General features: G+C 41.3%; 1 pseudogene; it reads left to right on the forward strand.

Annotated features, from left to right (window-relative positions):
• The first annotated feature begins 4,439 nt into the window (after positions 1 to 4,439).
• Positions 4,440 to 8,857, forward strand: LOC147021848 (uncharacterized; annotated as a pseudogene).
• The last annotated feature ends 17,577 nt before the right edge of the window (positions 8,858 to 26,434 follow it).

A 26,434-nucleotide genomic window follows, 5' to 3' on the forward strand; every position in this document is an offset into this window, starting at 1 on the left:
ATGTAGCTTCTTTGGCTGGAGGAGTGTGGGAGGTGTCAATTATATGTCTATATCTATATTATAAAAGGAGCAGTGTCTGTTTGTCACGTTACAACTTGAGAACGGATTAACAGATTTCAATAAATCGAACTACGGTGGATCCAGGGAACTTCTGGGAAGGTTTGTGATGGGAAAAAAAATGTTTAAAATTTTTTTTATGGGTACATGGGAACACGTGGCGAAACTGCAAATGCCAACTTGTGCCGCTGGTTATTCATGCAGTCAGAATCCGTTTTCTTCTTGCCCTATTGATTATTTATCCATCACAGCAAAGATTGGTATTTCCAACAGCGAAGCGACCGGTCTTTTCATCTCGTGTGTGTGTGTGTGTGTGTGTGTGTGTATTTATATGTATATATATATATATATATATATATATGTATATATATATATATATATATATATATATATATATATATATATATATATATATATATACCCAGAGGTATACATTATCGAGGTAGTCGATCTCGTCGAAAAAAAAAATTCCAAAATGTTTTTTTTGAGATTTGTTCTACCCTTATTATCAGTATTTAAAATGACGATTTCAGTTAATACAATGGCGATTTCGATGAACCTTGGTTGGGAGGTTCATACCATGACCTCGTTGTGTGCAAATGAGAACCGTTGCTTGGACACCACCGTTGCATCACAACAGGACTTTGAAATTTTTGAAAAATCATTAAAATATTATTTTTTCGAAAATCAAAAATCGGGCCACGAGCGACTGTGGGCAGTACATTCAGCCATATTGTCAAAAATTTCCAGCCGGATCCTATGAAAACTGTCGGAGAAGATAGACTTTGAATGAACCCTGGTCGAAAACAATAAAAAAACGAAGTTCGTTATATCTCAGAGACTATGAGTCAGATATACATGAAACTGGTATGGTAGGATCGTGGTATGTCCTAGTTATGTGTGAGAAAGAATCGTTGCTATGGACCCCTCCGTTGCCTAGCAACGGCCGAAAAACCTCTAAATGTGGGGGTATTTTAACGAAAAAACAATCTGCAGCATTAACCCTTGAAGCGAGAATCATGAATTTTATTGTGATTAATCCTCAGGTCATTCCCCATCGAACGGGCCCATCATGTCAGGTTCTATTGGGTAGGCGACTACCCATGTCCACCTACCGGCTTGTGTATATATATATATATATATATATATATATATATATATATATATATATATATATCTTACAGTACACCTAGGCTCAGGTCAGTTCAGCTGTGGGGGACACCATCAGCATTTATTTCCTCAATAACATCGGGTTTTCTCCCCTTCAGTTTCATGCTAAACACCAATATCGACTGTTTAAAAAGGTAATCATACGTGCTTGTGGTTTATAATATTTTTACTCCTGTTGGGGGTACTCCACGAAACGTAACGATAAGCTATTTATACACGTTAACACGGTGTTTGGCCATGGAGGAATAACCCCTTTGGAAAGGGGGGGGGGGTATTATTAGTATTAATCTTGTTTTATAATAATCTTATATATTATTTCCGAGTTTGTGGTTTCGTGTCGCGCTATCTTCGACTTTGTTCTGAGCTCGAGTAACGTGATATTCGGCTTACATTATCTCAAAGACTATATGAGGTGCATGGTACAAAAAAAGTTAATAAAACGGTTCTGAAACAGTGAAATCGTATTCCACTTACTGCATTAAAGTAAAATTACTACTGATACTCTGCATCAGTTCCTTTCTCAAACACACCCACCCCAACATGTCGCGCAGAGCGCGGGTTATGCTAGTATTAATATTATGCCATTGTCATGAGTGTTTTTACTTTTGTTATTTGTTATATTTTGTTATTTTTGGTGAAGTTTTACACCTTCACTCTTTCATTCCTCTTTTTTCCCACATTTGGACCAAACTCCCCCACTCTCTTCAATCCCACTCTTCCCTCCAGGTCTTCAAAACAGCTGTTCACCACCTCTTATCTTCCCCCATCCAAAACCATGATCTTTTCTACCCCCACTTATCCACCCCAAACCCACCTCCTTCAAATTCCTTGTTTTCCTTCCCGAAAGTCCCTGTAGTGTCCTCACATTTCGCAGATCTCTTTATGTCTCTGTCCCACAACTGTTTTTTTCCTTCTCTCTCCCGCTCCTCTTGTCTCGTGCTCCCATTGTTGTATGTTCTGTGTTAGCCCTCATACAAGCCTCGACAGTGTATACAAAAAAAAGAAAGCGGCCTATGAAAAACGCCACGATAACCTATTTATACACCTTTGCATGCCCAAGGTGGACAGTCCTCTTGGGGATGGAAGCAAATAAAGTCGCTACAACCTCCATCGTATGACCCTAAGTCCATCTGTCAAGTTTGGTTGTGATTGGATAAGTAATGCCCAAATGTATCATGGTCAGACAGACACCAAATTGTGTATTTTAATGTGAAGTAATTTGAATGTTCTTTCTATGTCCAGTTTGAATGGGATAAAAATTTTAATCAGATGACCTGAACAGGACTAAGAAGGATGGAATAACAAAAATGTTAATAAATAAATAAGCAAATAAATTAATGGAACAGAAACAGCATGGGATGATATGACACATTTCTGCAAAGAAAATGCATACTTTGACAAAAGTGTAATTTTTTTAAAATCCAAAATAAATTATATGCAAGTAAGTTATAAACCAGGATAGTGTTGTTGGAGCACTGCCTTGCTGAACAAAAAATATTTCCTTCTAAATGTGTTGAAATTATGTTTCCTGAAATGGATTCAATGTTTGATTCACCTCGAAAGCTTGCAATGTTTTTGCATGATCAACACGATTAGATAAACATAATTGATGTTCATCGACCAAATATAAATCACACATTTGAAGTCTGCATGAAAGATGGCAGTGAAGGTGAAAGTGGAGACTACCCAAGCAAACCCTAGATACAGTAGCTTTGGAAGCAAACAACTCGGCAAGAAGTGACTATCAATGATAAGTGGTATCTGTGGGTATGTTTCCTTATACAATCCAATATGTTTTAAGGAATTGTGTCGGTGATGAAATTCAGACAGGATACCACTTTACTGCTGTCAGCATATCCAGCCAGTAAGCACTGTTGCTTTGAGTCAACGTCCAAACAAGGAAACATGTTTTCACAAGGCATCAAAGTTGTTTTGTGAGTCAGAACACATTCTCGTGGACAGGGGTTCAGCGTTTTGCAGAAGAGTGAGAACAGTGTTTGCACCAAAGTGCCATTTATTCTGTGCCAACAGATCACATGCCACTGCGTGGTGAAGGAAATCCTTCAAGTTTTATGAGTCACGTGTATGTGTGTTAAAACGGATTGGTGTAAATTCAACATTTTTAGCGTCATGCAGATTAGTGGTCAGAGTCGAGATTTTCATCTCAACGAGTGATCAACTTTCCCAGAGAAAAGAGCCTTGGCATATGAAGAGAGTGAAATTGTGCCTTTTAGTTTCCAGCAACAGTAATATTCTGTGAATCACTCCATATATTCTTACTAGTGGGGCATGGATGCAGACTTTTCTTTAAAACGTACAGCCTGATCTCGAGCCATTAGTTTGGATTCCATCCCAGCCCCCTCTTCTCTTTACTGAACACTCAACAATGGACATGCTGCTGCTCTTTTCTAAGCAAAGGATGATGGCTCGAAACCTTAAACAAGAGGATTGGACATTCTCAGTGGGAAGATCTCTGGGATTTCACAGGGTAGCATCCTGCTCTGATTGCCTAGCTTGCTTCCTGCAGTATACAAGTTCACCTTCAACCCGATTTTCTGATTTCCTCCCCTCATACAGTGAAGGTGATGCTATCAAAGGAAACCTCTCCTCGAGTAGTGGCTGGAGTGCCCTAAGGTATTGTCTCAAACCCATTTTTGTTCCTCATCTACATAAATGACCTCTACAATGATCTGGAAAACCCTCTCTTCCCTTTTGCAGATGACTCCACAGTATGCTATCCAGTACCCCCATACCACTGACAGGAAAACAACAGCACGTCTCTCCACTGATCTGGAATTGATTAGACGTTGGTCTGACAAATGGAACATGTATTTCATAAATAGCAAATTACAGTCTCACCCTATTAGTACATGAGCCCATCCAAAAATTGCTACCATGAGAGGGCACCAGACTTTGTTTGTTTTATCTTATGTTTTTGCCCATGGACATAACAAAACAGTATGATGGACATCTCAGTGGAGTAGCTCAAGTTTTGTATGGGACTTTGAAGATATCATGATTTTATGGCGAAGCGGGTGTCAAATTGAGCCTCAAAAATTGCACATTCCATGAAATATGTTTTCAATAAAAGACAAAAAACAATTGTTTTATGAGTTGTTTACTATTGTGTGCATGTGAACAAGGTATGTTTGGTTGACAAAACATTTTTTCTCACAATTTGATCATTTAGAGCCTAAGTTGGGCCCTGAAGGTATTGGATAGGCATTGAGGTCCACTTTAGATATGATTATGAAAAAGCTTCAGGAACAATTCTTGGCATTATGAAAATCATCCCAGTAAAGGTTGTTATTTAGGTGATATTTAAATTATAAGCATTAATCCGAATAACATTATTCATCTCGTGTTCACCAACATGAATCCCTCAGAGAGTGACAAGATGAGATCCAGGGAGCTGAGATTCACAACTCTTCTCATGTTTGACGATGATGGGTTTGATTAACCTTTTCCTTTCTAATGCATTAAGTTCAATTTGATAAATATAGCTTTGAAAGCGTGTGTATGATTATTTAAGGTAATTAATATCTTCTTCCAATTAACCTTAGAAATTGACTCCGAAGCCACACAGCTCTGCCAAGTGACACTTAACAAAGATGAAAAATATATGCATTTATTGTTATATCTCCAAATGATAAATAATTGCTCTATTCTGTATCATTGCAGGTGAAAAAATAATGGATGCACCTCAGAAGCCACCCAAAAGGCCTCATGTTGAGGAGAGGACCTGTATAATTTGTGCAGTGAGCTCACCAACCTAAAGGATCCACAGTCCATAGAAGCGCTTCAGAATGCTGCCAGGATACAAAACTTTGATGCCATCCTTAATCTCTGTGAATATGATTATGACTCAAAACTATGGTATCATAGAAACTGTCATTCTTCATTCACTCACAAGAAAATGCTTACCGGCATTTCATCCAAAGAAGACTCTTCTGCTGACACAGATCCCTGGAAATCATTGCGTGATGGCCTTAATTCATCTTGTGTTGTGGATAAAATTTGTATTTTCTGTAACAAGAAAACCAAATACATCACAGGATCCAAAACCCGTGAACCACTCATGCAGTCTTTAGAGCTCCGTTCTGATGACAAGGTTCGACAAGCAGCCATTAGGCAATTTGACAACGAAATTCTGGCCATAACATCACGAGAACTCGTGGCAGCAGAGGCCCACTATCATAAGACCTGTTACAGAAATTACGCGAGGGATGAGAAACCCAAAACTGTGACTGCAACTATGGCAAACAAAGATGTGGCCTACCAAGAAGCAGAACAAGAATCATGCATGATGTTCAAGCACATAAGGGACACTATTTTCACGAATCCTCAGGCTATTCGCCTGACTCATCGAACTGACAAACTTGTAGAATTCATGAGAACATATGGCTTCCAAGATGTGAAGAAACGGACCAAAAATCACATCCGCCGTAAGTTGGAGGCAGAATTTTGTCAGTCTCTCCACTTCATCACTGAGACAAATGGTAGGGTTCTTGTATATCCTGATAATCTCTCACTTGCACAAGCCCTTACAGATAATGTTATGCTCAAGGATAAGGTCCAGGAACTAAAGTCTACAAATGACATAAGACATGTCATCAACCAATCTGCAGTATACATCAGAGACCAAATTTAATCCATACCAAAGATGCCATGGCCTCCAAAACCTGATAAACTGAATGCAGAATATTTAAAGCTTCCAGAAACATTACTGTTGTTTCTCAGAACTATCCTCATTGGTGACTCAGCAGAAGGAACGCCATGACTCCAGAAGGTGATACAATCCCTTGGTCAAGATTGTGTGTATGCTGTAAGTGAATGGGGCGACAATTCCTGCCAAGCACATCTTGCTGCCATGGGGAGTCAAATCGCTGACTGGAAACGTGGAATTGATCAGAGTTTTGAACCGATTGGGACACAGTGTGTCCTATTCGAAGTTGGAAAAACTAGATACTGTCCTCTGTCTCCAGAAACAGGCACAGGAAGCTGACAAGGGAGTGATCTTGCCATCCAGCAGTCACCCCTGTGTTCCTACCATTTTGGCTTATGACAACATTGATCGATTAGAAGAAACACTTAGTGGTGGAGGAACATCCCACAGAGTGAACGGCATCATTGTCCAACCACAGGTTTCCACTGCCACAGTGCCCCCAGAAGGAAGTTCCTGTAATCTCAAAGAAAACCTGTAGTGTAACTCCAGTACCACTTGATGTGCCTGAATATAATGCAGGGATAAGAGAAGGTCCACCATCAACTAGGCCTGTTGCAATTAATCATGATCCCGAAATGAAAAGCGCACTAGAGAAAAACATCATGTGGTCATTAGCAAGGATGACTGATACAGCTGAGCAATTGGTGAGCTCGTGGACTGGGTTCAACATCATGACATGAGATAACATCACAGTGCGAAAGGATTGACAGTAATGGGTGGACCTTGGATGAAGTGGGACAGCTCACAGTCAACTGGATGACTGGTCCCATAGCCCCCGATGTTGTCCTGGAGTTCCTGTCTTGCAAGTGCAAGAGAAAGCTGCCAGTTGCCATCTTGTCAGTGCATGCTGAATGGATTTAAGTGCACAGATGCCTGCAGCCTACAAACATGTGACAACATGAAGGATCATGAGGAAAATTATGACTTCACGGATTCTGACAGTTCAGAGAGTGATGATGAATGAACGAACAGATGTGAACTGTATATGTATTTGATGTTTAGTATTGTGTGATCCATGGATTTATACTGGAAGTATATGTTTTATTTTGATCATGTATTACTTTGAACTACTATGTATGGGAAGAGAAGTATATGTATCACAATGACTTTCCAACAAAATGTACTTGAAAGATATCATATTGTTTGTCACCATGTCAATTTAATGTTATTCTTGCTATAGTGATCTTTGGTTTACTGAAGGCAACTATAGGAAAGATTTATCTCTGTAATTATCATATTTGTGTCCTGAATATAAATAAGTCATGTGCATGAAGTATGTGAGGAAATGTTGTGGATGAAAACAGCAAGTATGAAACCTGTTGTGCTGTTTGCGTCAAGGCTTTGGGTCAAAAAGAATAATCAGTTAAGTATGGTTCAAATCTCTGAGAAAACTTCAGAATGTATATTAGTTTGAGCTCTAACATGTTTTCATAACTGTACATTTTATAATGATGAACAATGAGTCTCAGAAACAATTTTAAATGGTTTGATAAAGTTTGTACTTTTAAACATGTTCCTCAGTCTTTTTTTCTGGTTTTCTACCCCCTCTCTCCCACATTTCGCTGTACAGAAACTAAGCAACTCTCCAGAAATGTCCATCATACTGTTTTGAATTACAGATACATTTAGGTAACAGAAAAATAACAAAAATCTGGTGCCCTCTCTTGGTAGCAATTTCCAGAATTTGGCCATGTAGCTCATGGACTATAATGTTCCAGTAGGAGTGTCAAATTAACACAACACCATTTTCTTGGTCAACGCGAAGATATTCATTCTCTTGTACTTCAAGGCTTCACCATCAGCCAATACTTTTTCTGGGGTGAACAACTGGGGTAACCCCTGCCAATAAACTATGTGACATAATTGGGTACATGGATGATATGGGTACATGAGCCATAATGGCAGCACGGCATAATAGTAGCATGTTCAGTTAACGATGGTATTTTTGTTCAGAATGAACACACGAGGCAAGACGATGTGCTTAACGATTGTTTGTCCAGTTAAGATCATGAAGCTTACCTTTTATCTATCTATAATTCCAGCAATCTCTGTGTGTCTGTCTGTTTGTCTGCGACCGCCGTTTCTCGACGACCGCCGGTCCGATCTCATTGAAACTTGCCAGGAATATTGCCGGGGACCCCCGGATGTGCCTTTTCGAGGTTTGATATCGATCGGACGAGCGGTTCCCAAGTTACGGCCATTTTATTGCTTTTTCAGTGTTGAAAAGGTGTATATGGCAGCTGAAGGTGTCGTTCCACCTTCTCACCTTATCATGTCATTTTTTCCCAAATTATTAATAACCGGACGACCACCGGTCCGATCGGATTGAAACTTGCCAGGAATATTGCCGGGGCCCCGCGGATGTGCCTTTTCAAGGTTTGACATCAATCGGACAAGCGGTTCCCAAGTTACGGCCATTTATCTGTCAACCAATGACAGGACACGGTGCTTTGACGTCACGAATGACGACACAATTAATGTTTTTAAAATTATTTATTAATTTAATATTTTTTGCACGATTGACGTCACAATTCTTCTTCTTCGTTTGGTATGACGTCACAATCGACACTGGGGACCTGATATGATTATGTGCCTTTTCAAAGTTTGATATCGTTCTTCCTCATCCATTTCAGCTGTTTCCCAAGTGTTTCCCAAGGTTTGAAAGCTGTTTTATCCCAAGGTCTGAATTAATTAATTAATCCCAAGGTTTGAATATTATTTAATTATTAATTTATTTAATTATTTAATCCCAAGGCTTGATTATTATGCAAATTATTAATTCATCCCAAGGTTTGAATTTTCCCAAGGGAAACAGCTGTTTCCCAAGGGTTTGAAAGCTGTTTTTTTTCCCCAAGGTTGGAATTAATCGTTGTGATTGGTAGACATTTGTGAATATATTTACAGAGAGAGGGACGAGAGAGGAGGGGGGAGAGAGGAGGGGGAGAGAGTGGGCGGGAGAGGGGGGTGAGAGGGGGAAAGAGAGGGGAGGGAGAGAGGAGGGGGAGCGAAGGGCGAGAGGAGGGGGAGAGAGAAGGGAGAGAGGAGGGGGAGAGAGAAGGGCGGGAGAGAGGGTGAGAGGGGGAGAGAGAGAGGAGGGGGGACAGAGGAGGGGGGACAGAGGAGGGGGAGAGAGAAGGGTGAGAGGTGGGGGAGAGAGAGGGGTGAGAGGGGGGCAAGAGAGGGGAGGGAGAGAGGAGGGGAGAGAGGGGCTTCAATTCTTCTTCTTCGTTTGATATGACGTCACAATTGATGCTGGGGACCTGATACTGCAGGCACGAAGCTGCACATACTGGTCCGCACCTACGGGCCCGCACTAGTAATAATAATGATGATAAAATTGATCAAATAATGCGATGGTGATGTTGATGTTGGTGACGATAATGGTAATGATGATGTTGGAGGGTTTATTATTTGAGCGCATTGACTGCAATCCGCAAACCTTTCCTCAATAAAACATCATGATAGAAAGAATCTGTGAAGGGGAAACCTGTGAATGGCAAGGCCCTCCCGTATATCGTCTCTCTTCTCATCTAGCTCCATCTGCTCTCTCTGGGCTCAAGGCAGCTCAGTAGCTTTTTTCTTTCTGAGCTCTTTTTCTGTAATATATGATCTCTCTTCCCATCTGGCTCCATCTTCTTTCTAGGACCTGCGACTCTCCCGAGCTACTCTTGGATGCACATGTTCTTCCAGCAACTCCTCCGTGGTTGAACTCCCCAAATCCAGGCTTACCGCACACCTCCACTCTTTTTGCCTTTTGGAGACAGTTCACTCACACACTCTTCCCATGAGGGCTTCAATAAGGAGGTGCACCACTATGTCATGTCAACCCCTCATCCCTGTCCATGATCTTTTCATCCCAATTAACCTTACCTAACCCTTTGGCTTGTGGGTTACTGTGTTTATTCCCCCACCCCCACCCCTCTTTTCTCTCCTCTTTTCCTGTTCGTTCATTCCCCTTCTCCTGTCCAGCTGTGACCCCATTGCTGCACTGTCAGTATGTTGCGTTTTACCATTGGTCACCATGCTCTTCCATGAATCTTCAACTTGGAAATAAAAATACAAAACCAAAAAAAGTTATTGTTTCTTGTCGTAATTATTTGTGGGTTGGAGTTAAGTGTCTTGGTCAGACACTTAACAAAGTGAAAAGTTTGATTCTGTGAAACTTAAAATTTGTCTTATTCACTTGATTTTATGAGACAGAAGAATGACTATCAGATCAGAGCCTGGTGTGTTGGCGCAGTGGTTAGGGCAGCGGCTTGGGATCCAAAAGGTCCTGAGTTCAAGCCCCGTTGGGCCACTGAATTAATACACCAGGGGGTTGACTCAGCCTGTCATCCTTCAGAGGTCGGCAAAGTGAGTACCAGTGTACTGGGCCGGTGTATACCCCGGTTAAAATAGGTGTACCATATCCCTGTGTCGTAAGAGGCGACCAGAGTTGTGTCAGGAAGGGCATCCGGCGTAAAACATGTGCCAAATCACTATGCGGATCATACGGATGGTCTGCTGTGGCGACCCCTAACGCGAGCAGCTGAAACAAGAAGAAGAAGAAGAATGACTATCAGATACATTAGTTAAATCATTAGCTTTCTCCGAAAGCTATTTAGCTGTGCTGCTATTACAAACAAACGACATGTGGAGGCTGTCCAGGGCTTAGTGACCATACTGAAAAGAGCCCTCAGAACAAAACTTTGAGAACAAGAAGTCTTCATGTCTTGGTCCATGAATCATGACCCCTCACCGAAATGGGGGTGGATACTTCGAGACCTGGGCTGACTCCATTCCACCTTCTGAAACCCGCATACTGAGATAATAACCCACACACGTCGATTGTGTTTATAAAGCAATTAAGTTAAGAATGAGTGTGCAGTATGAGCTCTTTATTTACTGACAGTGACGTCATAGACATAGTGACCAACCTTCTATATTATTGCTAACTATCGGCTTTAGTTTGTTGGGTTCAAGTACACATAGGTGTGGCGGCCATTGTGAGATCAGGCCCTAAATTTTGAGCCGGTTGCATCTGCTTTATGTACAGCAACAACTATGATAAATACTTTCTCTGGACTTCCACAATCATGTTTAGCAGAGTTGTCCCCTCCTGGGTGTGTGCTCGGACTCAATATGACATAAATTTTAACTCTACGTACGGTGACATTAATTTACGAAAATTATTTGATTCATTAGTCCCATGAACATTTTCCTCTCTGAAATTGCATCATTTTATGAATTTTGCTCACTTGTGTGGTGCGATTGGAAATCCCATTGATTCCTCTTGCAAAGTTTAGCCATTACCAAAACTTATGTTAATCTCAAGTTGTTTTATAATAAAATTAAGATGGTAACCACTCATATTTGTAATGCATATTGTTTGAAACACAATTTAATGATGGATTAAACTCATAACACATCGTGCAAATCCATATGAGAAGGGCAACTAAGTACATAGATCTCAAGACTTCCACTTCTGAATATTACCACGATAAGTCATCTACATTATATTGAGGAGAAGCACCCACTCCCTAAGGGAGTGGCCAGGAGCATCATGTTATTGTCTTTATGATTAGTCTTTTTCTTCTTTTTGCATATGGCAGCTTGGCTCTAAGGTAGCTATCATTTTTTGGGGGTTTGACTATGCCAATGATGCTGTGCCCCTATACCAGTACACCGGTACTCATTTTGTCGACCTTGGAAGGATGATAGGCCGAGTCAACCCCCTGGTGTTAATTCAGTGGAAAACGGGACTCAAACTCAGGACCATAGGATCTCAGCCACCACCCAGACCGCTACCTGACTGGGTGCCCTCTTGTTTACATATATATCAAAATAAATATACATATAAAATGTCAGAATGCTTGGAGAATATTTGCACTTAAATGTAATTATCAAATCCTCTCTTATTATGGGCTCATCAATCAGGTAATTGTAGACACAATATAATCGGTCATCTGTTAAATGTTTATTCCATGTCGTACATGCAGGTCATCTGTCTAACTCCTAAAAGCATGTATGTACATGATTACATGAATTTTTTATATTGTACAAACAGATGCTTGCTCGTAGTCGAGTCGAACATCTGCTTCATCCATGCAATAAGGCCAGCATTGGCCACATTCTTGGAGATGAATACGCCACTGCTTAACTTCCTCCTAAAGATGAAACAACATGTACTGTTGTGGATGTCATGGGGATTGAACAAACCATGCAGAAGCCAAAAATCAGCATGAACATTTGAGGATTATGCAGACCATTTTGCAGAGAGCATCTTCTTCCATGTCACCAGAGAATGCACATGCGTGGACATAGTATTTGACACATGCAAGACTAACTCAGTCAAAGCGCCAACAAGACAGAAACGAGGTGGGAAACCCTAAAAATACACATGATTGTGGATAATTGCAACATGCAGCTCCAATCTTCTTGGAAGTCCTTAATTCCTTGCCACGGAAGAAAAGAAAATCAATGTGGTGAGATTTCTTGCAAAGGACCTTATGGAAAAGGCCAACACCTTTCCAGCTGGTTAAGAACAGAATCTGAATCTCAATCTTATAGGAGGTCCAGAATGTTATGAACAGGTTATATCATCAACAGAAAAGGATGTTAGCTGAATGTATTCAGTTCAGGAAGAAGCTGATACAAGGATGATACTCCATGTGTATGATGCTAAGCGTCGCAATTATGGGAGGACAGTAATTTGTAGCCAAGACACAGATGTAGTGGTCCATCATGTTCTTGGACAATGTGTGTGGATGAACTATGGAACCGTTAAAAAGTCAAGGTTTGTGCCAGTTCATCTCAATCAGCAGAATCTTTATGATGAAATGAGAACAGCTTTGCCATTGCATCACGCACTTACTGGCTGTGACAGAACTTGTCAGTTTCACGGCCTTGGCAAGAAATCAATACAGCCAATCCTGCTGAAAAACCCTCATCTTTTAGCACAACCAATGTATGGGAATGCTCGTGGAATAAACTCACCAGACAACTTGTAATTGGTGGATCAGTTTGATTAAATTGTACTCAGTCAGCTGATGATCAATCAGTTGACTCTCTTCAGGCTCAACTATTCCACGAGAAAGACTATCCTGGTAAGTTGGCACCAACTAGTAATGCCCTGATGCTTCACACCCTACAGGAAATGTACCACTGAGCTTTAGTATGTGATTGTGCTGGAAAAATCCAATCCAGAGTTTCTTTATCCAGAAACATTTGAATGGCATCTTATTGACGGACAACTTGTGCCAAAACTGATGAGCCTCCAACCAGTTCCAGACGTTTATGGAGAATTGGTATCAGGTGGTTGTTGAACTGACTGTTTGACTTTAAGGTGCTCCTGCAAGTGTGGGTCATTATCTTCTACTGCTTTTTGTCAATGCCAGATGACTTGACAATATACTGGGTTAAATGATGTCAGATGAAAGTGATTCAGAATCTGAAGATGAGCACATTTAATTTTGAACATCAGATGCAGACGAGCAGTGCTATGTGAACATACAGTGTCTTCATAAAGCACTGTCTTCACAACCCCTAGACTTCTGTCACATTTTGTTGTGTTGCAGCCTGAATTAAAAATGGAATATATTTAATTTTTGTGTCACCGATCTACACAAAATACCCCGTAATGACAAAATGAAAACATGTTTTTAGAAATTTTTACAAAACAATTGAAAATGGAAAGATGAAATGTTTTGCATCAATAACTATTCAACCCCCCCCCTCCCCCCGAGTCAATACTTTGTAGAAGCGCCTTTGGCAGCGATTACAGCTTCGAGTTTTCTTGGGTATGTCTGTATCAGCTTTGGTGTTGGCGGTGTTGTTGGCCTGGTGTTGGCGCAGTGGTAAGGGCAGTGGCTTAGGACCCAAAAGGTCCTGAGTTCAAGCCCCGTTGGGACACTGAATTAATATATGTATATATATATATATATATATATATATATATATATATATATATATATATATATATATATATGGATATGTATATATATGGATATGTATATATATATATATATATGGATATGTATATATATATATATATATATATATATATATATATATATATATATATATATATATACATGTATGTGTATATATATATATATATATATATATATATATATATATATATATATACATGTATGTATATATATATATATATATATATATGTATATATATATATATATATATGTATATATGTATATGTATATGTATATGTATATATATATATATGTATATGTATATATATGTATATATATATACCAAGTCGAAAACACCAGGGGGTTGACTCAGCCTGCCATCCTTCCGAGGTCGGCGAAATGAGCACCAGTTGTACTGGGCCCGGTGTATGCCCCGGTTAGAATAGGTGTACCATATCCCTGTGTGTCGTAAGAGGCGACCAGGGTTGCGTCAGGAAGGGCATCCGGCGTAAAAACCTATGCCAAATCATTATGCAGACAACAAAACGAATTTCCATATCGGATCGGTCGAGGCCCGGGTTTACCAACGACCGCCACCGGTACCGGTGGTCAGCAGGGTACCAGTGGAAATTGTGCTACTGCTGGGCGAAGGAGGAGTAGGAGACGGGGAAGGCGAGTCCGGAGGCAGTGGGAGAGGGGGAAGGGTAGAAGTGTACAGGTGAGAGTTGGAAGTCTGAATGTTGGCACGATGACTGGCAAAGGGCGAGAGTTGGCTGATATGATGGAGAGAAGAAAGGTGGACATACTGTGTGTACAAGAGAGCAAGTGGATGGGGAGTAAGGCTAGGAGCATTGGAGGCGGTTTCAAACTGTTCTACCATGGTGTGGATGGGAGGAGAAATGGTGTCGGGGTAATCCTGAAGGAAGATTATGTCAAGAGGGTATTGGAGGTGAGGAGAGTGTCTGACCGGGTGATGAGTGTGAAGTTGGAAATTGAAGGGGTGATGATGAATGTCATCAGTGCATATGCCCCACATATGGGGTGTGAGATGGAGTATAAAGAAGATTTCTGGAGTGAGTTAGATGAAGTGGTGGAGAGTGTATCCAAGGATGAAAGAGTGGTGATTGGAGCAGATTTCAATGGACATGTTGGGGAAGGGAATAAAGAGGATGAGGAGGTGATGGGGAGGTACGGTCTCAACAAGAGAAATGTGGAAGGGCAAATGGTGGTAGAGTTTGCAAAAAGAATGGAAATGGCAGTGGTAAATACGTATTTCAAGAAGAAGGAGGAACACAGGGTGACATACAAGAGTGGAGGAAAGTGTACACAGATGGATTACATCTTAAGCAGGAGATGCAACCTGAAAGAGATTAGTGACTGTAAGGTGGTGGCAGGGGAGAGTGTAGCTCGACAGCATCGATTGGTGGTCTGTAGGATGACTTTAGAGGTGAGGTTGAGGAAGAGAGTGAGGGCTGAACCAAGGACCAGATGATGGAAGCTGAAGGAGGAAGACTGTTGCGTGAAATTTAGGGAGGAGGTGAGACAGGCGTTGGATGGTGGTGAAGATGGGTGGGATGATTGGGCAACGACAGTAGAAGTTGTGAGGGAGATAGCTAGGAAGGTACTTGGTGTGACATCTGGACAGAGGAAGGAAGATAAGGAGACTTGGTGGTGGAATGAGGAAGTACAGGAAAGTATAAGGAAGAAGGGGTTAGCGAAAAAGAAGTGGGATAGTCAGAGAGATGAAGAAAGTAGTCAGGAGTACAAGGAGTGGTGACGAAAGGCAAAAAGAGAGGTGGCAAAGGCCAAGGAAAAGGCATATGATGAGCTGTATGAGAAGTTGGATACAAAAGAAGGGGAAAAGGATTTATACCGATTGGCAAGACAGAGGGACCGAGCTGGGAAGGATGTGCTGCAGGTTCGGGTGATAAAGGACGCAAATGGGAATGTGCTGATGAGTGAGGAGAGTGTGTTGAGAAGGTGGATGGACTACTTTGAGGAGCTGATGAATGAAGAAAATGAGAGAGAAGGTTGGAAGAGGTGGAGATAGTGAATCAGGAAGTGGGGTGGATCAGTAAGGATGAAGTGCGGACTGCTATGAAGAAGATGAAAAGTGGAAATGTGGTTGGCCCAGATGGTATACCAGTGGAGGCATGGAAGTGCTTAGGAGAGATGGCAGTGGGGTTGTTAACCAGATTGTTTAATAAAGTTTTGGAAAGTGAGAGGATGCCGGAGGAGTGGAGATTAAGTGTATTGGTTCCGATTTTCAAGAATAAGGGTGATGTGCAGAGCTGTGGAAATTACAGAGGGATAAAGTTGTTAAGCCACACCATGAAATTGTGGGAAAGAGTCGTGGAAGCTCGGTTGAGAGGAGAGGTAACGATCTGTGAGCAGCAATATGGGTTTATGCCAGGAAAGAGCACCACTGATGCGATGTTTGCTTTGAGAATGTTGATGGAGAAGTATAGGGAAGGCCAGAAAGAGTTACATTGTGTGTTTGTGGATTTAGAGAAAGCTTATGATAGGGTGCCAAGAGAGGAGTTGTGGTATTGTATGAGGAAGTCGGGAGTGGTGGAGAAGTATGTGAGGATCGTGCAGGATATGTATGAGGACAGTGTGACAGCGGTGAGGTGTGCGGTAGGAATGACGGACCGGTTTAAGGTTAAAGTGGGATTGCACCAAGGATCGACTCTGAGCCCTTTCCTGTTTGCAATGGTGATGGACAGGTTGACGGACGAGATCAGACTGGAGTCTCCATGGACTATGATGTTCGCGGATGACATCATGATCTGTAGGGAGAGTGGGGAGCAGGCTGAGGCGAGCCTCGAGCGGTGGAGGTACGCACTGGAGAGAAGGGAAATGATAGTCAGTTGGAGTAAGACGGAGTACATGTGCGTAAATGAGAGGGAGGGTGGTGGTATGGTGCGGTTGCAAGGAGTTGAGGTGGGGAAGGTGGATGGGTTTAAATACTTGGGATCAACTGTCCAAAGTAACTGAGAGTGTGGCAGAGAAGTGAAAAAGAGAGTGCAGGCAGGATGGAGTGGGTGGAGAAGAGTTGCAGGAGTGATTTGTGACAGAAGGGTAGCTGCAAGAGTGAAGGGGAAAGTATATAAGATGGTAGTGAGACCAGCTATGTTGTATGGTTTGGAGGCGGTGGCGCTAACAAAAAGACAGGAAGCGGAGCTGGAGGTGGTAGAGTTAAAGATGCTGCGATTCTCGTTGGGAGTGACGCGGATGTACAGGATAAGTAATGAGTATATTAGAGGGACAGCGCAGGTAGGACGGTTTGGAGACAAAGTGAGAGAGGCGAGATTGAGATGGTTTGGACATGTGCACAGGAGGGAAAGGGAGTATATCGGGAGAAGGATGTTGAAGATGGAGCCGCCAGGCAGGAGGAGAAGAGGAAGGCCAAAGAAGAGGTTCATGGATGCAGTGAGGGCGGACATGCGGGTGGTTGGAGTGTCAATGGAAGATGTGGAGGATAGAGCGAAATGGAGACGGTTGATCCGCTGTGGCGACCCCTAACGGGAGCAAGCCGAAAGAGGAAGAAGAAGAAGAAGAAGTCTGTATCAGCTTTGCCCATCTGGATTTGGGGATTTTCTTCCATTCTTCCTTGTAGATTTGCTCAAGCTCTGTCAAGTTGGATGGGGAGCGTCGGTAAACAGCATTCTTCAAGTATTTCCACAGATTCTCAATGGGATTCAAGTGTCGGCTTTGGCTGGGCCACTCAAGGACTTTCACGTTCTTGTTCTAAAGCCATTCCAGCGTTGTGTTGGCTGTCTGCTTGGGGTCATTGTCCTGCTGAAACGTAAACCTTCACCACAGTCTAAGGTTTTTTTACACTCTGAAGCAGGTTCTACTCAAGTATTTGCCTGTATTTGGCTGCATTTCTTGTTCTCTCTGTCTTTACAAGTCTCACAGTGTTGGATGATGTGTTGTGTTGTGTTAGATGTAACTTCATTCTTTATGTGTTGTATGTAACTCCTGGGGTCTTCCAAAACCACAACAATACATTTACAGACAGGCAGTTTTGTGATTTTTTTTTTCTGACATTGTGGCTTCGAGTTACATAAGAATGCCAAATTTCAACTTTGAAAGTACTGAAGACATACAGCAGACCAGTGAGCCAGTCAGGAGAGAAGATCCACTTTACTAAATATACCGGTTAGTACCAGATATATTTTAATCTAATATATTCTTCAAATGTGTTTGGAATTCTGCCTTGTCGGCTTATGTGACAGAAGTACGGCTGATTTCAGGCTGTATTTCGTGCGCATCCTAAACATGATGACACTCCATTGTTCATCGTTTGACCACATTTTGGACTGTCAGGATGGCATAGAGCAGTGGTTCTCAAACTTTTTTTTCCAGCCCACTTGAAAATTGCTGAGGGTCTTGGTGGACCACTTAATGAACTCTTTTGTTTTTTATCATGTTTTGGTCAGCGTGTATTTATTTATTTATTTATTTATTTATTTATTTGTAATCTTGTGATTCGTATAACTCAAAAAGTATTAAACTGAATTGCATGAAATTTGGTGGGATGATTGGTTATTAGCCAGGAAGCATTCGATTAGATTTTGGGATCGTTCGGGTCAAAGGTCAAGGTCAAGGTCACGAAAAGGTCAAAATCGTCTTTTTACGATAACACGGTCAATTTTTATTCAATTTGCATGCAACTAACGCCAAAATGTTCAGGATTCAACGCCTCATCTTGTGATATGCAATATGACACAATGACGCCCATACTCTTGTTACCGGTTAGGGGTCAAAGGTCAGGGGGGTCACGACCTTGAAAAATATGCGGTTTTTGTCATAACGCGGTCAATTCTTGTCCGCTTTTACATGAACCCAGCACCAAAATGTTCAGAATTTAATGCCCAATCTTGTGACACAATGACGTCATAACACATGTCACCGGTTGGGGTAAAATGTCGGGGGGGGGGGTCACGCCCTTGAAAAATATGCGGTTTTCGGCATAACTCAGTCAATTCTTATTCGATTTGCATGAAACCAGCATCAAACGAGATTACCTTCTCTTGTTGAAACGGTGTATTCACCGAGCTTGCGAGTGAAGACTCGCCAAAACGACGTGAGTTGGTTGTTGTTTAGTCCGTAGCCTCCGAAAGTCGGGGGGGGGGGGTCATGACATTATAGATATGTGGTTTGTGTCATAAGACCATTCATATGAAACCAGTTCCCCACACTCATACCAAGAACAAAAAAAGTAGTGGCGGCGAAGGTATGCGCTCTATGAGTGCCCGTTCTAGTTTATTGCTGTTCTGCAAATCAAAGCACACAACTCATATTTTAATTTCAGTAGTCTTACCTTTCTAATGCGATGGATGTGCCTGCTTTGGTTTTTTTTTTAGCAAAGTTCTGGGAAGCTGGGTGTATTGTTGGTCAAGTTTAGCATTCATTCTGCTTCTGTCTCACACAGGTATTGCATGTAGTAGCAAATGGCATCAGAAAACACACTGCTTTGACTGCAAGTTATAGGGGCCCTCCAGTTCCTTGAATACAAGACTCAAATAGTGAATGTCTTTTAATTCCTGACCTTAATGTTTCGTCACAAGAAAGGTCCAACAATCCCTCTCGTGTCTTAGAGGAGAAACAAGAGGGCAGCTCACTGATTTCAATCCAAAAAGAACTGTAGACCCAGTTGTTTGGTTCGGTTTCTACCAGAAAAAGTAATCTCCAAATGATTTCTTGAGAGTAATCGGATGTTCTTCGATGTCATTTTAAAAAAATTCTGCGAACCATCTAAATGGAGATCGCAGACCACAGTTTGAGAGCCTCTGGCTTCGAGGTACATACACTCGTCTCTAAGCTGCTTAGCCTGGGTTTCAATGTTGATCGAACTATAACCTGTCATCCCAGTGTTTCACGGGCAGGGCGATTCTTCAGTGTGTCCCATTCTCGGATGAACATTAAACTAAATGTCCCGTGTACAGGCATTCAATGGTGGATGTCAAAGATGTCCTTCGTGATGTTATTACTGGCACCCTCAACAAATCACAAATGGAGTGAGATGCTCAGAAAGGCGACAAGACAGATTCAGCAATTCCAAAGAGGAAATCAAAGACCAAAAATAAAGGAGGATCCAAAAAAAAAAAAAAGAAAAAAGAAATTGAAGATAAAGACCTTGAGGTGGTGTTTGCTAAAAACAAGCTGAAAATTGAAATGATAGCAAGGAAAAAAATAAATAAATAACTACGATGAGGGTAGGCAGGAGAAAACAAGGCCAGATGATTGAAAACAACCCAAAAAGATTCTACCGTGAACTAGGAAAATGGAGGCAGAATGTGTCATCCCCTCCTGAAAAAGATGAACTGGAACAATTCTGGAAAGGCATTTATGAAGATCGAAAAGAACACAATAAGGAGGCGGAATGGATCTGAAACCTGGAAAAGAAGAAGCAACATCTCAAGGAAATGCCCCCAGTAATAATTGATGTAGAAAACATAAGACAACAACTTGTACAAATGGCAAACATCAAAAGCCCTGACCCAGACGGGATCCCAAACTTCTGGCTAAATCAATTTGATGTTCTTCATGTTCACTACGCTCAAGCATTTAATGAACTTATCCAAGGGGATCAGAAAATGGATAATTGACCCACAGAAGGTAACACCTTCCTCATCCCAAAATATGATGAAGCCAGACTACCTCACAAATACCGGCCAATAACCTGTCTACCAACAACATACAAACTTTTTAACACAAATCATCACAGAAACAATATACCACCACCGAACACAACAGAGGAGGCCTCGAGGCAGAACAGAAGGGATGCAAGAGAGGATGTTACCAAATTGTCCACAGCCTGGATAGACTACTAAAAAAAACTCTTGACGTGTCTCACATTCATGGATGATAAAAGTGCATGCAAATACATGATAAATCCACAAATAATCAAGCTTCTTGAGAAAGCCATGGATCTATGGAATACTACACTAACCTTGCATCACTCGGAAGGAAAGATCAAAATACCAGGAGTGAAGATATGATGTGGGATATTCCAAGGAGATAGCCTTCCCCCACCCACCCCTTCCTGTTCTGTCTTGCTCTGGTTCCACTAAGTAACTTCATGAATGAGCAAGGATATGGATACACCCTAACAACCGATACAAGAACATTCAGAGAAACAAGAAAGGTGACACATCTAGTGTACATGGATGATTTAAAACTCTTTGCATCAGTGACGAAAAATTGGCAGAACAACCGAAATGAGTGAAACGGTACTCTGATGACATCCAAATTGAATTTCGTCTCGATAAGTGTGCCAAGTGCACAGATGTGCAAGGTAGACCAATAAAAACAGACGGCATAAAATCGACCTAGATTCAACAATACAGGAGCTAGACAACGAAGTATCTTACAAATACCTTGGAGGAGAAGAGGGCAAATAAATATGTCACAAAAATGGGCAAAACAATTACCAAAGAATACCTGCATAGAACTATGCTCATCTTGAAAACACACCGTTCTCCAAGGAACAGAATCAAAGCCATAAATCAACGAGCAGTTGCAGCGTTCCAATGTAGCTGCGGAATAGTAAAGTGGTTACAAGCGGAAATCAGAAAACGAGATATCAGAACGAGGAAACTCCTCACTATCCACAAAATGTTCTACGAAAATTAATGCATCCCGAGAATGTAGCTGCCAAGGAAAGACGGTGGTGGCGGCCAAATGGAACTCAATCAAGTGCACAGAGCGACGACTAGGATTAGCAGAGTACGTGAAAAGTTCAACAGACGGCCGCATACAATTTGTATACAAACATGAACACAACAAACCAGAAAAGGTATCTATCACTCACCTACAAAAAAACTTCCAAAAACAAGTGTGAATGCAAGATGTCATGCACCAAATCAAAACAGCAACAAACGGAGCCCCAATGATTGCAAAAAAGGCAAAAGAAAAAAAACAAGACGAAATATCAACAGATATAAAGTGACAGAAAGACAACAGAGCAGAGAGATATTTAAAAAAAAAAACAGAGTTGGACAGATTGGGGATAGACAAAGAAGGATCACTGGAATGGCTAAGAAGAGGTCAGTTCAATTAGGACAGAGAACTAATCATAAATGTCCAAGACCAGGGACGCTACAAGAATGGCTTTCAAAATGGCAGAACTGAGCCAATCAGACAAGTGTAGATTCTGCAAGATAGAAACAGAAAGCACAAGTCACCTCCTATCGGGATGTAAAAAACACTCATGTCAGAAAAGTTGTACACACAACGGCACAACAAGGTACTCTACCGGTCAAATGTTTGAGAACATCCGCATTTTTCCAGTTTTTCCTGAAATTTAAGCAGTTTAATGTTCCAATGTACTCTGAAATTAAAGCATAAAACAAATAAACAATTGCAGATAAAAAAGAAATCATGGAATCGTTTTGTTGAACAAAATTTAATCGAAATTTTTGACTCATCAAAGTAGCCACCTTTTGCAGATATAACAGCCGAACATACTCGTGGCATTCTTTCCACAATGGAAATGAAATATTGTTCGGAAAGTTCTTCCCAACACTTTTGCAGAGGTTCCCACAAATGTGTTGCACTTGTAGGTTGCTTTGCTTTCACCCTTCTGTCCAGTTCATCCCAAACCAGCTCGATGGGGTTTAAGTCTGGAGACTGTGCTGGCCATTCCATGATTTGAAGCCTACCGTCTTGTTCTTTTTTTTTGTAAGGTAGTTCTGACATAGCCTGGAGGTATGTTTTTGGTCGTTATCCTGCTTTAGGATGAACCCCTGACCAACTAGACGTAGACCAGAGGGTATTGCATGGCGCTACAAAATGCTGTGGTAGCCCTTTTGGTTCAGGGTACCAGTCACTCTGTGCAAGTCGCCGACAATGGATCCAGCAAGAGCCCCAGATCATCACGCTTCCTCCTCCATGTTTGACAGTTGGTGTCACACATTGAGGAACCATCATTTCGCTGACTCGACGGCGTACAAAAACCCTGCGTGATGAACCGAAGATTTCAAATTTTGATTCATCACTCCATAAGACCTTCGTCCAGTTTTCATAGTCCACTGGCAGTGCTTCATGGCCCAGGCAAGCCTCTTTTTCTTATGTTGCCATCTTAGCAATGGCTTTCTTACTGCCACTCGACCTGTCAACCCTGCAGCTCGAAGTCTTCTCTTCACAGTTGAAACTGAGACTTCCTTACTTCGACCAGTGTTAAGCTGTGCTTGAAGCTGCTGTACTGTGAGCCGCCGATCACACAAGCTGTTGACTCTCAGAACTTGTTTTCTGATTGTGTTGTGGCTTTGGGTCTGCCAGACCTCTTCCTGCCAGAGTTTCCTCCATTTTCCAAGTGCCTTTTGATAGTGGAGGAAACTGTACTCACTGACACCTTGGCTTGCTTGCATTTTCTCTAAAGGAAAGACCTACACTTTTAAGGGTTACTGGACGACCCCTGAACCCGTTGGCTTCCGTTGGGACAGCGGTTGATGAAAATATAAAAGACCAAAAATGTTAACATTATTTAGTGGTCAAACTTTAACTTGAAGAAAATTTGGGCATTTACCTCAGGAGTCATCTTTCAACGAAGCACATGTTACGGAAGTATTAGATCAAAATGGTGGTTTATTTTATGCTTAAAAACAAATCGTTCTTTGCCTATACTAAATGTTTGAGATTTTAAAATAATTTTTTTCGTTGCCCAATTTGAACAAAACTTGAGACTGCAAACCACAGGCGAATGGTGAGTTAGGTGGCCTGAAAATTTTTGCGCTATCATGTCCCGTTTTGGCTGTATTTCGGGAACATATATATATATATATATATATATATCTATATATATATATATATATATATATATATATATATATATATATATATATATATATACACACAAGATGAGAGTTTTAGCAATATATAGATGATGGTCTGTCTGTCTTCCTTTGTTAATTGTCTTTTTCTTGCCATTATAATAGCAATATACTACTTCCTGCAGTGCAATATTGTCCAAATAATGCTTCAGAGGGTGTAGCAACACAGTCTGGTCCAACACTGCTTTTATACAGACAGAGGGTTTGTAACTAATCAACAAAAGTTGGAACACCTGGAGGAATTGTTTGCATAAACTTTCAAGGCTTAATTTACTTCCATTGCTGCAGAACAGCTGCAGTTGCTAACCCATTACGTGTTCCCTGAAAAGGGCCTTTTTTAACAACTCTGAAATTTACATTATTTTTCAGTTTTTATAAACCTAAACTTCTTTTTTTTTTACCTCTGGCAGTTTTCTGCTTAGCTTTGTACCATTTCAGGTTATTCACTGGACTTGAACTGCTTAAATTTCAGTAAAAACTGAAAAATTGGGGTGTTCTAAAAGTTTTGAGCGGTAGAGTATGTTGAGTAATCCACTGGCACATCTGCAGACATTTAAATATCCCAGATCCACAAAACTCATGGAAACATGAACCAAAAGCAATCATTGAAAACAAGGACAGAATGCTCACGTACGACTTGATGATCCCATCCAGCGTGAATCGAGAAAGCAGAGCACTGTGACCGGACATAGTACTCAGATATATAAAGAAAAAGAAGACATTGCTAATTGAGGTTTCAGTACCCAGTGATTTTGGTCTAAATAACGCAGAAATCAAGAAAATGACCAAATATCAAGACCTCAAGAATGAAGTGAAAAGATCCTGAAAGCTGAAGAGCTTCAAAATTGTTCCAGTGATAATTGTAACAATGGGAATGATAAAGAAGAACCTCACAAAGATCCTACAAACCATTCCTGGGAACATTACCACAAACAAACTACAGTTGGACGCTGTCCGGGGCTCAGTGACCATCCTGAAAAGAGCCCTTGGAACACATCTCTGAGAACAACACGACTTCACAACTTAGGTCATGCATCACGATCCTTCTCTGAAACAACGGTGGATACTTCGATTCCTTGGAGGACTCCCTCCTACCTTCTGAAACCCAAATCATGGAGATAACAATCAACACCACGCACGCACGCACGCACAAGTTCCTTTTCTGTATGGGCAGGGGTAGGACATGATCAGCCAAATTGAGTTTTACATTGGCAGTTACATTCATTCCCTTGTTACCTCCACTACCCAAGGTGGAAGGAGGTTGGTTAAATGTTCACCTGTTTGTTTATGTATGTCTGTTTGTCTGTGAAGATAGTATCTCAAAAAGCTATGGACAGATTCAGATGAAACTTTGTTCCCATGGTGTGCTGCCTTTTTTTTTTTTTTTTTGCTTCTGGTTGCATCATTGGTTAGGGGCATGGCTACGCCACTGATGCCCCTATTACCAACATACTGTTACTCATTTTGCCAACCTCAGAAGGATGACAGGCTGAGTCAATCCCCTGGTGTTAATTCAGTGGCGAACAGGGCTCGAACTCAGGACCCGAGGATCCCAAACCACCACTCTAACCGCTAAGCCAACACCAGGCATATGAAACTTGGTGAACAGGTTGGGTGTGTAACAAGGACGAGTTGATTCGATTTTGGCTAGATCTGGATACAGACACTAGAATTTTAAAAAACTTCATCCGTGATTCTTCATCATTGGGAGATAGGGCCAAAACCGATTTATATGAGGATATTTTTTAAAAAGTTGTGGACGAGTTATGACAAAACTAGGTACACGAGTTGGGTAGGTGACAAGAACAAGCGGATTCGATTTTGGTGAAGATCCAGATCCGGCATATCAGTGGATACAGAACGTGCTGTTTAGCCTGGCGGAGGTACGTGCTCTACCAAGTGCCATTCTGGTTCATTTTGTTCATACAGATTGACACTTCATCGTTCATACTTCATGTTTACGGACGTGGATTACCTTTGCAATTATAACTCTGAATAGAACATCAAATGTGGAGGCTAACGACTGTTGGCATATTGCTATATTTTTCTCATGTGGAACTGGAATTATCCTTTTTTAGGTCCTCGTGGAGGATCTCAAAGTCTTACTCGTGTTGTTGATCTTCATCTCCTTCTTGTGGACTTTTTTGTTTCACAGCCTACAGTTTTCATCGAAACTTCCTGAAACTTGGCATGTATATGTAGAAATACCCCGCGCAGACAGTAACCATCTCCGATTTTGAAAATTCCTCCGAGAAAAAAAAGTTATGACGTCAAAATATCTCCGCTAATGGCAATCGCCTAAAAAATTATCTCCGAAACGAGGCAAGCTTTTTGAATTCTGTTTGCGGGAATCGAACACGGCATTAGCAGAGATGAATTACCGCACATATGATACATCACTATGACGTCATATCAATTTTTATGACGTCATTCCTATTTTTTTGACATTTTTTGTTTCACAACCCAGAGTTTTCATCGGATCTTCGTGAAACTTGCCATGTATATGCAGAAAGCCCACGCAGACAGTAACCATCTCCGATTTTGGAAATTCTTCCGAGAAAAAAGTTACCGTCATAATATCGCCGCTAATGGAAGTCGCCTATACCATTATCTCCGAAACTAGGCAAGCTGTTTGAATTTTGTTTGCGGGAATCAAGCCGGGCATTAGCACAGATAATTTATCGCAAACCTGATACATCACAATGACGTCATATTCTTTCTATGACGT

This window comes from Eptatretus burgeri, chromosome 8, assembly GCF_056783735.1.
Source record: "Eptatretus burgeri isolate ZD-2024b chromosome 8, Ebu_testis_v1, whole genome shotgun sequence".
Classification (NCBI taxonomy): Eukaryota; Metazoa; Chordata; class Myxini; order Myxiniformes; family Myxinidae; genus Eptatretus; species Eptatretus burgeri.